The sequence below is a fragment of the Nyctereutes procyonoides genome, unplaced genomic scaffold (assembly GCF_905146905.1).
Source record: "Nyctereutes procyonoides isolate TBG_1078 unplaced genomic scaffold, NYPRO_anot_genome, whole genome shotgun sequence".
NCBI classification, from domain to species: domain Eukaryota; kingdom Metazoa; phylum Chordata; class Mammalia; order Carnivora; family Canidae; genus Nyctereutes; species Nyctereutes procyonoides.
The window spans coordinates 18,105,426-18,119,825 of NW_026575046.1; the positions used below are offsets into that span (position 1 = coordinate 18,105,426).

Sequence of the window (14,400 nt, forward strand, 5' to 3'; positions counted from 1 at the left end):
GGACTAGATCACAGGATCCCGGAATCATGACCTAACCCCAAAGCAGATGCTCAACTACTGAGCCATCCAGGTGCCCCAGGGACCAGTCTTTTCTAGAGCTGACATTAGAGATCCCTGGGAGAAATATTTTTTCAATATATGGGTGTGGGGAAAACAAATTACCCATATGTTTAAAAAATAAAATTGAAGCCCTTACACTACAATTTCTGGTATATTAAAAACTCAGAAGTAAAAGTAGAACTATAAAATTTATCAAAGATTAATATAGAGGTATAACTTTATGATTTTATGATTTATAAATATTTCTTTGAAAAAATATATACTATAAATGATTCTTAAAATGAAATCAACTGTTTTAAAATTAAGAGTTTACATTCCTTAAAAGACACAATAACGAAAGTAAAAAGGTTAAGGCAGAAACTGGAAGAAGGTATCTGCAACACAAAGGATTAATCTCCATCATATATAAAGGATCCCCATAAATCAATAAGAAAAAGACAACTGATAAGTGAGCAAAAGTGTTGTGTATTTCTCAGAAGAATAAGAAATAGACAATAATGTATTATTCTGAGTGATTTCATTAGAAATTAGAAAAAAGATACAAATTGAAAACACAATGGTCAGATACCCTTTACACAAACAGTGAGAATCCTGATAATAACCAATGTTAACTGAGAATGCACAGCAATCATTATGCTCTGGAAGATAATTTGACGCCATCCAGTAAGTTAGAAAAGTAGATAAATTCTCTGACTCAGGATTCCACCCCAAGGTGTAGTCCCTTGAGAAATTCGTGCACTGTGTACTAAGAGACATGTGGAAGATGTTTCATAGCAGGACTGTTTGTTTGTAATTGGGGAAAGAACCCTGAAAACAGGCCAAATGTTAATAAACAAAAGAATGAATAAATAAATTGTGGCATATTCACAATGAATACATCAATGGACAAGTCAAAAAGCTACATTCATTACAGATGGAATTCAGAAAGAAAACTCGCTGAGCGTAAAAGCAAGTGATAGAATATATGCAGAATGACTCCATTTAGCTGACATTCCAGAACATGCAAAACCAAACAATATGTTCTGTGGGGGTGTAAATACATGAGAGGTGACTATAAAGAAAAGCGAAGGGATGATGAATACAAACATCCAGGTAGGAGTTTTCTCTGATAGGGAGTCAGGAAGGATCACACTGAAGGCCTTCCAGATAATGGTAATGGTCTTTCTTAAGCTGGGTGGTTGGTAATGGATTTCTGTTGTGCTATTATTATTCAAACTTCCCAGTTTTAAAATATTTTTATCTTGAAATAGTTATGTATTCACATATAAATTTTATTTATTTTTAAGATTTATTTATTTATTCATGAGAGACACACAGAGAGAGGCAGAGACATAGGCAGGGGGGAAGCAAGCTCCTTGCAGGGAGCCCGATGTGGGACTCGATCCCGGGACTCTGGGATCATGCCCTCAGCCAAAGGAAGACGCTCAACCACTGAGCCAACCAGGCATCCCTCTCATAGAAATTTTTAAAAGGGCAAAGTGAGTTCCCCTGTACCCTCCATCTAGCTTCCCTGAGTAGTTCCTATAGTTCAGTGATCAAAACCAGAAAGTCTGGACGCCTGAGTGGCTGAGAGGTTGAGTGTCTGCCTTCAGCTCAGGGCCTGATCCAGGGCATCCGGGAATTGAGTCCCACATTGGGCTCCCTGCATGGAGCCTGCTTCTCCCTCCGCCTCTGTCTCTGCCTCTCTCTGTGTGTCTCTCATGAATAAATACATAAAATCTGAAAACAACAAAACAAAACAAAACAAAACAAACAAACCCAAAACCAGAAAGTTGACCTCGGTGCCACACTATGAATAACCTGCAGCCCTTATTTAGATGTCACTGTTTTTTTTGACAGGGGCTACCTGGGAGTGTGAGTATGCACGTGTGTATACGTCTATGAAGTTTTATTGAGGCGTAGATTCCTGTAACCACCACCACAGTCAAGATACAGACCTTCTAGGTTACCACAAATACACTGAACCATCACACCCTCCCCCGAGCTCTAACCCCTCAGCAACTGTCTGTTCTTATTACCAAAATGTTGCTACCCTGTTTTATTTATTTATTTATTTATTTATTTATTTATTTATTTATTTATTTATCTATCTCTTTGTTTCTTTATTTTTTTAAAAAATATTTTATTTATTTATTCATGAGACACACACACACACAGAGAGAGAGAGAGAGAGAGAGAGAGGGAAGGAGGGAGGCAGAGACACAGGCAGAGGGAGAAGCAGGCTCCACGCAGGGAGCCCGACTCCAGGATCATGCTCGGGGGCGAAGGCAGGTGCCAAACCACTGAGCCACCCAGGGATTCCCCCCTGTTTGTTTTTCTAAATGTTCTTTGGTATGTAGTTAATACTTTTAAAGAGCTCAGATTCCAAAGGGAAGAATGCGTAGCACATAGAAAGGAGAGGGCCACCCCCTGTCCTTAGCCAACAGGGGCAGGTCTGCTGAACAGCCGGGCGCTTCCCGTTCCACACAACTCACCGTCCCACCGCCTCGGGGACCTCGGGTACAGATAAAGTACACTTGTTTGTCCTCTTCGGAGGGTCATCTGGGGATCAGAAGAGACCCCGGCTTCCCCAGCCGGCCCCCCCTGCACCCCGGCCACGGCCACGGGCTGTCGATGACAGCCCCTGTCTCCAGGGTGAAGTGAGCCCAGGGTGCGGAGAGCTCACCGAACAAATGAGACAGATGGAGAAAGCACAGGGGTGCTTTCACTTACCTGATCGTGACTGACTGCACCAGCCATGTCTACTTGGAGCTTTCCCCCCTGTCCCCTCGGGCCGCCCGGCTCCTGCAGGGCTCAGGCTCCGGGGTCAGGCCACTCCAGACGCAGCCGCCCTAGTGTGAAGCCAAGCGTCTCCTTCCATTGGAACCCCAGGCTGGCTGCCTGTCCTGCAACCTGCCCCACCTCTTGGGCAGTTGCCTCCTTCTCCCCAACCAGCCTTGTGGGGAGGGAGCCTTCCCCCAGCTTAGGCCTCTTTACATAAAACCAAAACTGTATCCCTTTTCGGCTTTTCTAATTCCCACGATGCTTACCACATCTTTCAATCCTGGTTCCAAACAGCCTCCACCTCCTCCCTTCTTTTCTTCTCCCTCTTTCTCATTGAGGTGTGTTTTGTTTTGTTTCCATTTTACAGTGCTCAACCAGGCATGTATAGGCAGACCCTGCCTTTGCCACAATCAATCAGTTCTTGGAATCCTTCTCATGAAGGGAATCGTATTTCCTTCTAAGAACAGTGGCACGATCGGAGAATGCATTTCTGAAAAAAAGTCCAATCACAATTAACTAGGTTGATTAAACCATACTCTTTGAGATACTAACATGTCATTTGAGAAAGGGGTTGTAGACAAATCTGGGAAACACTGGATTTAACGAAGTGAATCCCCAACCCCTGCCACTGCAAGAATGCTCAGATCTTTTGGTGACCCATAGACATTTTGGGGGTAGAAAGAGGAGGTTTCCATGGGCTACTTGAATGTAGAACAACCACCAAATTAAAGCACATGTATGACAATAATGTATCATTTCTTAAAAAGCAAAGTTAAAAGACCTGAAGACGCTCTATTTTCCAAATCCCATAAAACGAGCACAAACACGGTCCTTCTGCTAATTATGCTCCTGCTTGCTCTCCAGACCTACCCTCCACCTCGCCATCTCCCCAGGGCACCTGACGGATACGAATGGCTCTCTTGCCCTTCACTAGGCTGGTCTTGTCCACAAGCATTGATCCCAGGAACACTTCCCAATAAATGCCTTCCAGAGAACTCAACCTCAGACAAGAGTCAAATATCTGTGTAGATCTTATGAGAAGAAACAGCCCCTCCCTTTTCATTTCCATTTTCCAGAGGCAAGTAGTTCCAGCTCCTTTGGTATGTTTTTTGCATATCTCTGAAAAAAAAATGTTTATGTTGCTGCTTTTGAATAATGCTGTTTTAGATATTACCCATTAACTTTCCTCCATGGAGACTCAGGATATTGCTCTCTTACACACACACACACACACACACACACACACACACACACACACACTTCTCATCCACCTATGGTCTCAGTAAAGTCTGAATCAATACTCAGTAAACATATTATTATCAGTATACATAAATGATAAAGCTTAGCAGTGTAATACCACATGACTGCTTTTTTCCACTCACATTTTCTTTCCCTAAAGTTAGCATGTCTTGCTTTTCCATTTGCTCAATTTTCTATATATTTATTTATTTCCAAATGCTTCCCTTCTTGATAAATCTCTTGACAAATTCAAGTAAATTAACATTCCATCAATTTCATCCTCTTGAAGATATCTCTTCTAGAGACTCTGGTCTACAGGTACCTGAATGGATTGACTTCTAGTGCCACCCCCTCTGTTTTCTTGGTCTCCTCTCCCATCGTCTCCAGCACTTCCTTCACATCTGTCTTGCACTAGATCTCTTGTTTTCCTCTTCACTGGTTTATTTCCCTGTTTTAGTGGGTCATACCCTTCAGTAGTTTTAGCAACAGCGCATAGGAGGTCAAGTTTTTGAGATCTTACTTATCTGAAAAAACCACTTATTTTACCTTTGTACTTGGCTAATTTGGGATGGCAGTGGATCTATCGCCTCCTCCTTCTCTAAGCATTTGGCAAAAATTTGGCAAAAATCTCTTCTTCCTTATGTGGTTTCTCTATTGGCTTAGGTATCCATGCAAAAGGAGTCTTGAACAGAGTCCTCAATTTATAAGTGAAACACATCCTCAGGATAAGAAGTTGACTTATATGCCATAGCCAAATATCAGTTTAGGTCATGTGAGGAACTAATTATTTTTTAAAGTCAAGTTCACTTTTACTTAATGGTTTAAGCTTAGATGTTTAATTTCAAATATTTTCATTTCTCAAGAAAGTATATATCATTGTCATTGATATTAAGGAAAAGATTTAAATTCCCTACTGAAACACAGAGGTCTTGGTAATTGTATGAAAAGCATGAAAGCTAAAGAAGTGCCAAAGTAAAAGTTTCCATATTAGGATAAATACACAGAAAAATAATTGTAGCAGACATTACTGCATTTTATTGTTTGTATATATACACATTTGTATATATATGCGTATTATATATATGTGTATGTATATATAAGAAAATATATAGTTTGACCCTTGAACAGAGTGAGTTTCAATTGTGAGGTCCACTTATATCAATTTTTTTCATAAATACAGTACAGTACTGTAAATGTATTTTTTCTTCCTTATGATTTTTATTTTTTTTAAAGATTTTATTCATTCATGAGAGACACAGAGAGAGAGAGGCAGAGACACAGGCAGAGGGAGAAGCAGGAGCCCGATGCAGGAACTTGATCCCAGGACCCCAGGGATCACGACCTGAGCCAAAGGCAGATGCTCAACCACTTAGCCACCCAGGGGCCCCAGAAAGCAGTTCTAAGAAAACATATTTCTTCGTTGTAAAGGCACATATCAACTTCTTAGTTTCTGAGAGGCTATTGCAGAAAGGGCCAAATAATTATAAAGAAAGAAAAGAAAGAAGTAGCATATGGTAGTGAAAATTGGGTGTTATTGATGATTTATTGAACCAGAGGACAAGCAAGCCACCAATGCTTAGAGCGAAAATGTAAGCTCTCCAACTATATAGCCCCCCACCCCCCCACACACACACCACTCCCTTATTTTCAATAAGCCCTTTGGTTACAATATTAAATATCTTGGGATTTAAACATTGGATACTAGTCAGAAAGGCAACGTTAGACTAATATAGCAACTGATGCTGCAGTCTGACAGCGGGCTGGTGAAACCACTTTGAAAATGCTTCTTTCTGTTCAAAAGAAGAACAAAGTTTAAAGGAAATTTTAATGAAGACACTAAGAAAAAAAAATTCAGTCAAGATGGATAATTCCCCAGAAGGTTATTCAAGAGCAGTAACAGGAAGCATTTAATAAACTGGCAGCAGAGCAGAATGTGAAAATCTCCCGTTTTTAATTTATTTAAAATACATAGAATCAAAGTGTTCCAATTAAAGTGAGTAGCTAACATGATAGGTTCAGTGACATGTTTTATAGATTAATGTCTCTGTGGTTTACACATTCTGACACTCGGAGAGGACTATTTATTGCAGTTATTTGAGAGTTGTAAACTGTGTCTTACACCAAGAAATAACTGAATTTTCTCTTTAATAGAACTGTATACACCACACTTATTTAATATATATTGACCCTCTTAATGATATTGGGTTTTTTAAAGTATATCTTTTAAAGATATGATCTTTATAAGTAAAATGATAGGATATTTCAGAGTTGCTTCAAAATTACCCTGTGGAATGAAGGAAAATAGATAATCATATAGATGGTGTAACATGGGACAGGAATATATTATTGTTTAAGTTGAGTGATGATTATGGGGAGCTTCTTACACTACCTTTTGTTACTTCTGCATAGGCTTGAATTTTTTCTTAATACCAAGGTTTATTAAAAAAAAAAAAAAGATTAGACTCCATAGGTAAGAGGGTAGGCAGCTGTGCTGGTTTTGATGGTCATAGTTTCTAGAGGGTTGAGCTTAGAATATTTCTCTTGATCTCTGGACCCTGTCTGTGGGGCATCTCCTCTGTGCTGATGCTGCTTCCAAGGCCGCCTGCAACAATGAGCATGGCCTGCATATTGTTTAAAAACTGCCAGTTCGCAAAAGTCATCCTTCTGGTCGTGACACATTTAATCCTTGAAAAGGTAAAGAAACAAAACTAAGGGATCGTTAACCTATGTATATTTACCCTGGGTTCATACTAGGTCCAGGGCCATGAGTCCTCCATGACTCAATTGTCCTAGGCATGGGCTGCCTTCAGCTCTGAGGCACATATTTTCTTGACTCAGGTTAAATGGGAAGACTGATTTGGAATAAGTCAATGTATAAAAGGGAATACACCTATTTTTTTTAACAGATTATTCAAAAAGAGCTTATTCCAAAGGTTTCGTGGTTTTGTGTGAAGCAATCATATATGTTAGCAGAAGCCCTGATAAAGGCTGGTGGGAGGCTTCTGAGCCTCCTATGATACTCTTTGGGGCGGGGTGGGGGGAGGGAAGTGCTCAAAATCAGAAGCATTTCCAGATGAAAACTGCATCAAAATGTTGATGGTTTAGCATTTTATTTGGGTGATTTATCTTAAAAATGTAGCAATATAATAAACGTTCTCTCAGGCCATTTGTTGCCTTGACATCTTTTTTAATGGCAAAAATGAAGGAATTTGTCTTTCCAACAATACATCGGTATTCATGCAAGATCATTCTTTTTTTCTAATGGGGTTTTGTTTTTGTTTGTTGTAGTCTGAAGAGTTCAAGGTTCAAGAGGGGGAGCTGTGAGAGAAAGAACCTAAAAAATTAGACGCTAGTGCAGGGAGACTTGGCGTGTTACATTTCTATCAATAGGTACAGGAGTCCTTCTCCACCCACACACATGGGTGGCCAGTCTCTCTCAAGAACGTCCTTTCTCTGCAAAAGCCAAGTCAATCTCTTCACCCTGTCCTACTTTATTTTGTGAATTGGCAGTTATTAAACAATATGCAGGCCATGCTCATCGTTGCAGGCAGCCTTGGAAGCAGCATCAGCAGAGGAGATGCACTACAGGCAGCGCCTGGAGACCATGAGAAATAGTCTCAGCTCAAGATTTATAATGGAAGTTGGAATAGATTTGATTAATTTTTTAGAAAATATTAATCTCCCTCCTCCTCCCCCCTGGAACACAAATGTACTTCTCCACCCCACTGACTTTGGACTTGACCATGTGCCTCATTTGGGCTAAGAAAATGTAAGCAGACATGATGAGAGCAGGAGCTTTAAATGTGCCTGTGTGTTTGGCTTCTCCCTCTGGCTTCTGTGATCCAGGGAAGAACATGCTCTGGGTGACTGCTGATCAAGGAGACTGTGAAGATACACATAGTACACCTGAACCCAAGTGAAGCCTGAAGCCCAGGTGATCAGCAGCCTGGAGCAGAGCTACCCCGAATGATACACAGACCTGTGAGCAAGAAAATATAAAAGCTAGTATTGCAAGCTACTAAATTTTTGGTGGTTTGTTAGGCACCAGTATGCACCAGTCGGTAGCTGACTAACAGAGAAATCATCTACATATAACAAGGAAACTGAAACACGGGAGTGGATGTATTTTCCAGGCAGACTGTGTATAAATAACAGTGACTCTTGACCAAAGTTGTAGACTTCCTGAAGAAGTACTGATCACCTTTACTAAATTCTTCTCCAGGCTTCCTTCATTCCCTCTGTCTCTCCCCGTGTCTTCACGTGAGTTCATCTGATTGACAGAATCTGAAACATGTTTGGAGTCCTAGCTGCAAGGATGTTTGGGATATGTAAGTTTTTAGCTCTCCAGCCTTTACGACCCAGAAGGAGGCCTCAATGGGACTTGAGTGGGTCATTCTACTCTTTCTAATATACCACTGCGAGAAGAAGGAATTCAGGGAGGAGACTGAAAAGATGAACCTAGAGAAAACTGGAATATAGAAATTATGGCAAGATGGTGTATGAAGAAGTGAACGAGTTAATCACTTAAATGATGCAGAAGAACACCATGTAAAAATGCAAAGGAGCTACTGAATGGGGCAATAACAATATCCCTACAAACACGGGGATGGTGAAAAGACAAAGTAGAAACAATAAGGCCTAAAATAGTCCTCTTTCCAGAACTTTGGTGGAGAAGGGGAGGGAAAGGATGTGGTTAGCATCCATGTGTTCTTGTGTAATAGTGAATCATTGCTCACTAAGGGATTAGTAAATTTGGTCTGCCCTGAATGAACTAGAAACAGTCTTAATTTATCTCTTCTTTGTAAATTTTTTTTTTTTTTAAACTTGTCCTCTCCTTATTCCCTGAATTAAGGATCTTCTTCTTCGGTCTCCCAAGTCTTCTTATGAGTCAACAGAAGTGACTCTCAGATTCCCTGTGCATTTTCTTATTGTCAAATCATCACAGCCCATAACTGTGAGAAAGGTCCCCAAAACTGCTGTCGTTGCTCCGTCTGTGCTCTACTTGATCTTTGCTCCACACTGTCTGCATCTCATTACCTCCTGGCAAGGTCCTTCTCTCTCGTTCACTTTCTTTATTCTATAATTCATCCTAATTCTCACATTGTGCTCCCAGATCTCAGGCCTCATAGTCTTCCAAGTTGAACCGTGGCCTCAGGGCATTGGTACATATGCCTAATGATCTCTCGATATCCATCTTCCCTTCTTCCTTTTAGTAAAAAAATCTTCCAGGTTTTTTTTTTTATTTATTTATCTAAGCCTAAGAGAGACTAACTTCTTGGCTTCTCAAGCAGCTGGATAGGCAATTACATCTGAACCCAAGGGAGTCTCTCTCCCCCTTCCTCCTGCTGGAGAAAGGTGTTGGCCAGAATGCTCTTGGACCTTGTGTATTTTGCATGTCAGAGCTGCCCACCTACCTGGACCACTCACCTCCTGACTGTTAAATGAGGAGGAGATCAATTTAGGTGTTAAGTAAACCACAGCAGTTTGCTTTAGACTGTTCCCTAAATAATACAATGGCCATGAGACATAACCCTCTCCTTGGTGACAATGGCTGTGTGGTCCTGCTGTCACACGATGTGTAGGACTGGCTTCACAAAGACCACTGTGTCTTCTGGTCTGACCTTCATGATTTGTTCTCTGTTTCTTATCAGTCTCCTCTGACTAGAACAACATCTAAAAATGTTTCTCATCTATTATGACATTTGGAGTTTGGGGGGAAAAGTGAACAGTACTTGATAGGATTCTTCTGGAAGTTTTGTCCCCTCGGGAACAATATACACACTGTCCATGATTTTCTGGCATTGGCGTCAGTCAGTTTGCAACAATTCCAAGCTCTACCACTTAAGAGTAATGCTATCTAACCTTCCTGTGTCTCTGTTATAAAACAGGGATTATTATCATTGTACCTGTCTCCAAAAGTGGCTATGATAATAGTTTTAAGTGCATACAGTGAAATTATCTTGTTTTAGGACAAAATGTGACCATTTGAACCTCTCCCTGGATCTTGGAAAAGCCTGTGCCATTAGCTTCACAGGAAACTTATCTCTGCCTACCGTACAGGGTCATTAGAGTACGATACAAGATAGACCCCAGGCCACTAGCACATAATGCATATTTGTGCTTATTACACACACACAGTGACACCCCCCACCCCTCCCCAGGCAACACAGAGCTAGCTTGACTTGGCCAGCAGAGCAAGGCTAGATTTCAGCCCTCACTCTTCCCCTTGACTGGGAGCCTCCAGCATTACAAAAACTCAACGCTGCTGACATGTTGTGAGGTTGATGCATGCCACCAAAGTGTCTGGCCAACTGGGTGGGGTAGGTGGGAACTAAACTCAAGTCCCCTTCTCTCACCAACTTGTGTGTCTCAGCACGCAGGGACACATGCCTGCCAACAGGGCATTTTGGGCTTCACACAAAGGCTCTGTCTCTCTGCCAAGTCCTGCACCCACTTTTTGCTAATGAGCACAGAAGCACCTTAGAGCCGTGGGTGGTCCAGCCCATGATACCAGTGCATGTGGCAGCGCTGACAGCTGGCACACAAGAAGCACGCTGTGATATGAATGGTGCTCTTCTGGGCCCCCTATTCTCTCCTTCCAGTGTAACCATCTCCTTTCTTGCTTGATCTTATATAACTAATGGCCACTTGAAAGGTTAATTTGCACATCTTTAAAAAGATTTATTTATTTATTTATTTATTTATTTATTTATTTATTTATGATAGACATAGAGAGGGAGAGAGAGGAGAGACACAGGAGGAGGGAGAAGCAGGCTCCATGCCAGCAGCCCGACATGGGACTCGATCCTGGAACCCCAGGATCATGCCCTGGGCCAAAGGCAGGCACCAAATGCTGAGCCACCCAGAGATCCCCTAATTTGCACATTTTTAAGGAAGTAATTAGAAACTTAAGTTGCTCCAGGGAATTGCTTTACCAGTATGTCCCTGTGCTTTCTGGAGGGTCTACACAAGACATTGATTTTGCCAGCTTCCTTGGCTGTCTGTGTCCTTGGCACACTGGTGGGAAGGAATTCTGGGCTGCATCCATCTTGGGAACACTCTGATCTCATTTATGGCAAAGTTGAGCCAGAGGCCTGTTCCTGGCCAGTATCAGAGCCTGGGAGCGGGGAGTGGGTGGCCAAGCATCAGTACCCTGTGATGGCCGACTTGTCTTTGGGCACCAATGTGGGAAGGCAATGCAAATTCCTTAAGGAGTCTATTCTCTAGAAAGCTAGTGGCCACTAGAGGGCTCTATAGGGTCGGTCTCTCTCTCTCTCTCTCTCTCTCTCTCTCTCTCCCTCTCTCCCTCTCTCCCTCTCTCCCTTCCTCCCTCCCTCTCTGCAGTTTATCCCACTATGAGCTGAGAGATTTACTGAGCCGCTCTGGACCCTACCAGGCCTGCTAAGGGATTGAGAGGGATAGTTCTATTTTCCAGGTTACGAAAGCAGAAGCAGGAGAGCAGAGGCCTTGCTCACCCACCCACTTTATTTCTGCTAAGGGAGTTACCCTGAGGTAAAGAGCTTCTTGGAAGCTCAATTTCTCCAAAGTAAACATGCATTTACAGTTTTGATAATACAAAGGCTAACTTATACTCCTACCAACAGCATTTGAGAATTAACTGTTGATCCACGCTCTCATTAGCATTGGACGTGATCAATGTAAATTTTCCAATGCAATGGAATAAAAATACACATTGAGCAAATTTTCTTGTTTTTAATGAGCATCTGTATTTTGCCTTAGTTCTATTCTCTCAATGTTCTTTGCCATATATGAATAATAAAAAAAATGATATATATTTTTTAAATCACAAAATCTCCCTGTGCAAAGGAAAAATGCTTTCATGTAGCTCTTTCCTACCAGAATATCCAACCACCTTGGCCTAGCCCTCATCCTCTCCCAAACACAGTGTCTGTTCTCCTACAAGGACATTGTTCACTATGTGGATTGCTCTGTTCTCATAGTTTTGTGACTGAGCCTGTCAATATGTGGATATTGTCTGCTTTAGATTAAAACCACCTAAAGGGCAGACCTGGTTGCCTGATTTTCTCTGTTCAACAAAAATGTATACTATGCAGTAAGCATTGCAACTGGCAAAGATAAGTTTCAGACCTGTCTTCTCCTTCCCAACACAAGAAATCTAATATGCAATTCTGGCCACAGTTAATGTATAAAACAGAGGATTTGGCTAGCATCTACGCTATGAGGAAAAATAAGCACTAAACCAGAGAGCTGCCCTCTGCTGATTAAAGGGAAAAAAAAGGCTTACTAGCATAGCTTCAAATTCATAGTCTGTAGCAACTTATAAAGGAATTTGAAGTGTCAGCTCTGGTTTCAGATGCTCTGAGGATTTCTTCTCCACTTGGGAAAAAAAGCCCTGTTTTTTACATTATACATATTTCTTTTCAAAGAATATATGATCAAAATAAGCAATTTCTTCAAAAGTATAAAAAATGACTTATAGCCCTATCACTTAAAAATAACCACAAAGAACATATTTTATATTTCCTTTTCAGTATATGAGAATGCACACACATATATAAATATTATGTTTCCCAAAGTTAGTGACACAAGATTCTGTATCTTGCTCTTTTCACTGAACACTGTCATTTTCCTGTCATTACATAGTCTTTGAAGCCTGATATTTATTTATTTATTTATTTATTTATTTATTTATTTATTTTATCTATCCATTTATTTATTTATTTACTTAGTTTTCTTTTTTTTTGAAGCCTGATATTTAATGGCTGAATATTTCACTATAAAGGTATATCATTAATTTATTAACCAAGTTCCTTCTGCGCCCAGACATTGTCTTCATGCCTTCCTGCTCCTGCTTCCTCTTCTTGGGCACACAGGATGCTTCCATGTCCCAGACTCCCTTGCAGTTCAGTTGGGACCATGGACTAAGGTCCAGCCAGCAGAATATGGCTGAAAGTGGCCCTGGCCTTAAAGCCAATCCTTGTCATCCTCTTGCCCTCTCTTCTGCTACTGCAGCATCGGGCAGCCCTGGGTCCAGATGGCATGGCTATCACCTGGAAACAGCCTCCATCCTAGAACACCACTTGGAATAGGGAAGAGCATCTGGCATCCAATAGGAACAGAGGGAAAGACAAACCTGCCTGTGCTCTCTGCACACCACCTAGTGGTGCCCTAGGTGAAGATAATGTAAGACCTGGGAGTTGTTCCCAACTTTCCAATATTCCAAGTAAATAGCAACATCAGGTAGGACCCATTAGGATTTTCCTCCTATTTTAAATAAACAAGTAGCTATTGTTTCCTTCTTTATATGCTTGTATAATTTTATAGCTTTCTATAGTCTTTTTTTTTTTTTTTTTACAAAGTAAAAAGTGGAAAGAAACAAGAATTGTCTTTGAAGTTGAGGTTGTCCTGGGGATGGAGGACTTCCAGCCCTGCCTGAAACAAGGGCTCCCTCTTCCCCCTGGGAGAGCCTGTGCCCCAACCCAGGCCCTTGTGGGTTAGGGGCTCTCTTTCCGCCAGCTCTATGAGGCCAACTTCTATAACAGTTGCAGGGTGCCAGGAGTGGGATCTCAGACTCCTGCTGCACAGCTTGTCTCAACACAGACCACTTGGAACCTCAGGTCTGTTTGTGATGGATAAAGCCCATAGTTGGCAAGCTTGGCCCATTTACACATAACATTCAGATCAGTGTATCCCATTTTGGGAGGTGGGGGGGGTGTCATCACAGCACTTTAAATTCTAATTTCTCTTACTAAATAATACATATATATATATATATATACAAAAATTAAAAAGATATAAAAGGGTAGAAATAGTTCCTCAGCCATCTAGTTTCTCAGCCACCTACTTCTCTTCCCCAGAGGCAATTAATGTGGTTTCTTCTATGTCTTTAGAGAGATTATAATTGATTCCAACTTGTGTGTAACATCCAAAACAAGTAAAAAATGAGGTCCTTTCTCAATCAAGTAAGGCATTCTTTGATTTTAAAAATTATTGCATTTTAAAAATTAAAACATTCGTGACAAAAAGCCAGTCTACATAGACATGTCTAAGATGAAAGGACAAGCCTCCCTCACACACCCCACTTCATTCTTAAACCTTCTCCCCCAAAACAATCAGAGTTACCAATTTCTTGTAATCTTACTCAAAACATTCATAGGTATCTATGTCATAAACATGAACAAGTTAAATAGGTACCATGGACATACTAAATACACATTCCTGACTCTTACTTTTTTCTTGGGTGTATTTCCATAGCAGTACATACAGAAAGTCTTCTTTCTTTTGAAAGAATAGATCATAAAATTGGAACATCTCTTTTTTTAAAGATTTTAAATTTTTTTTAAAGATTTTATTTGC

The 14,400-nt window shown here is 40.9% G+C and overlaps 1 long non-coding RNA gene across 1 annotated transcript in view; it reads right to left on the minus strand.

The window, feature by feature from the left end:
• The window catches only part of LOC129509976 (uncharacterized), a 30,439-nt gene extending 26,629 nt beyond the window's left edge, over positions 1-3,810 (minus strand). Inside the window, exons 1-2 of the long non-coding RNA XR_008664453.1 lie at positions 3,694-3,810; positions 3,090-3,313 (exon numbers count right to left, since the gene is read on the minus strand). This is a non-coding gene — a long non-coding RNA (uncharacterized LOC129509976). The remainder of the gene's footprint in view (positions 1-3,089; positions 3,314-3,693) is intronic.
• Positions 3,811-14,400: the final 10,590 nt, after the last annotated feature.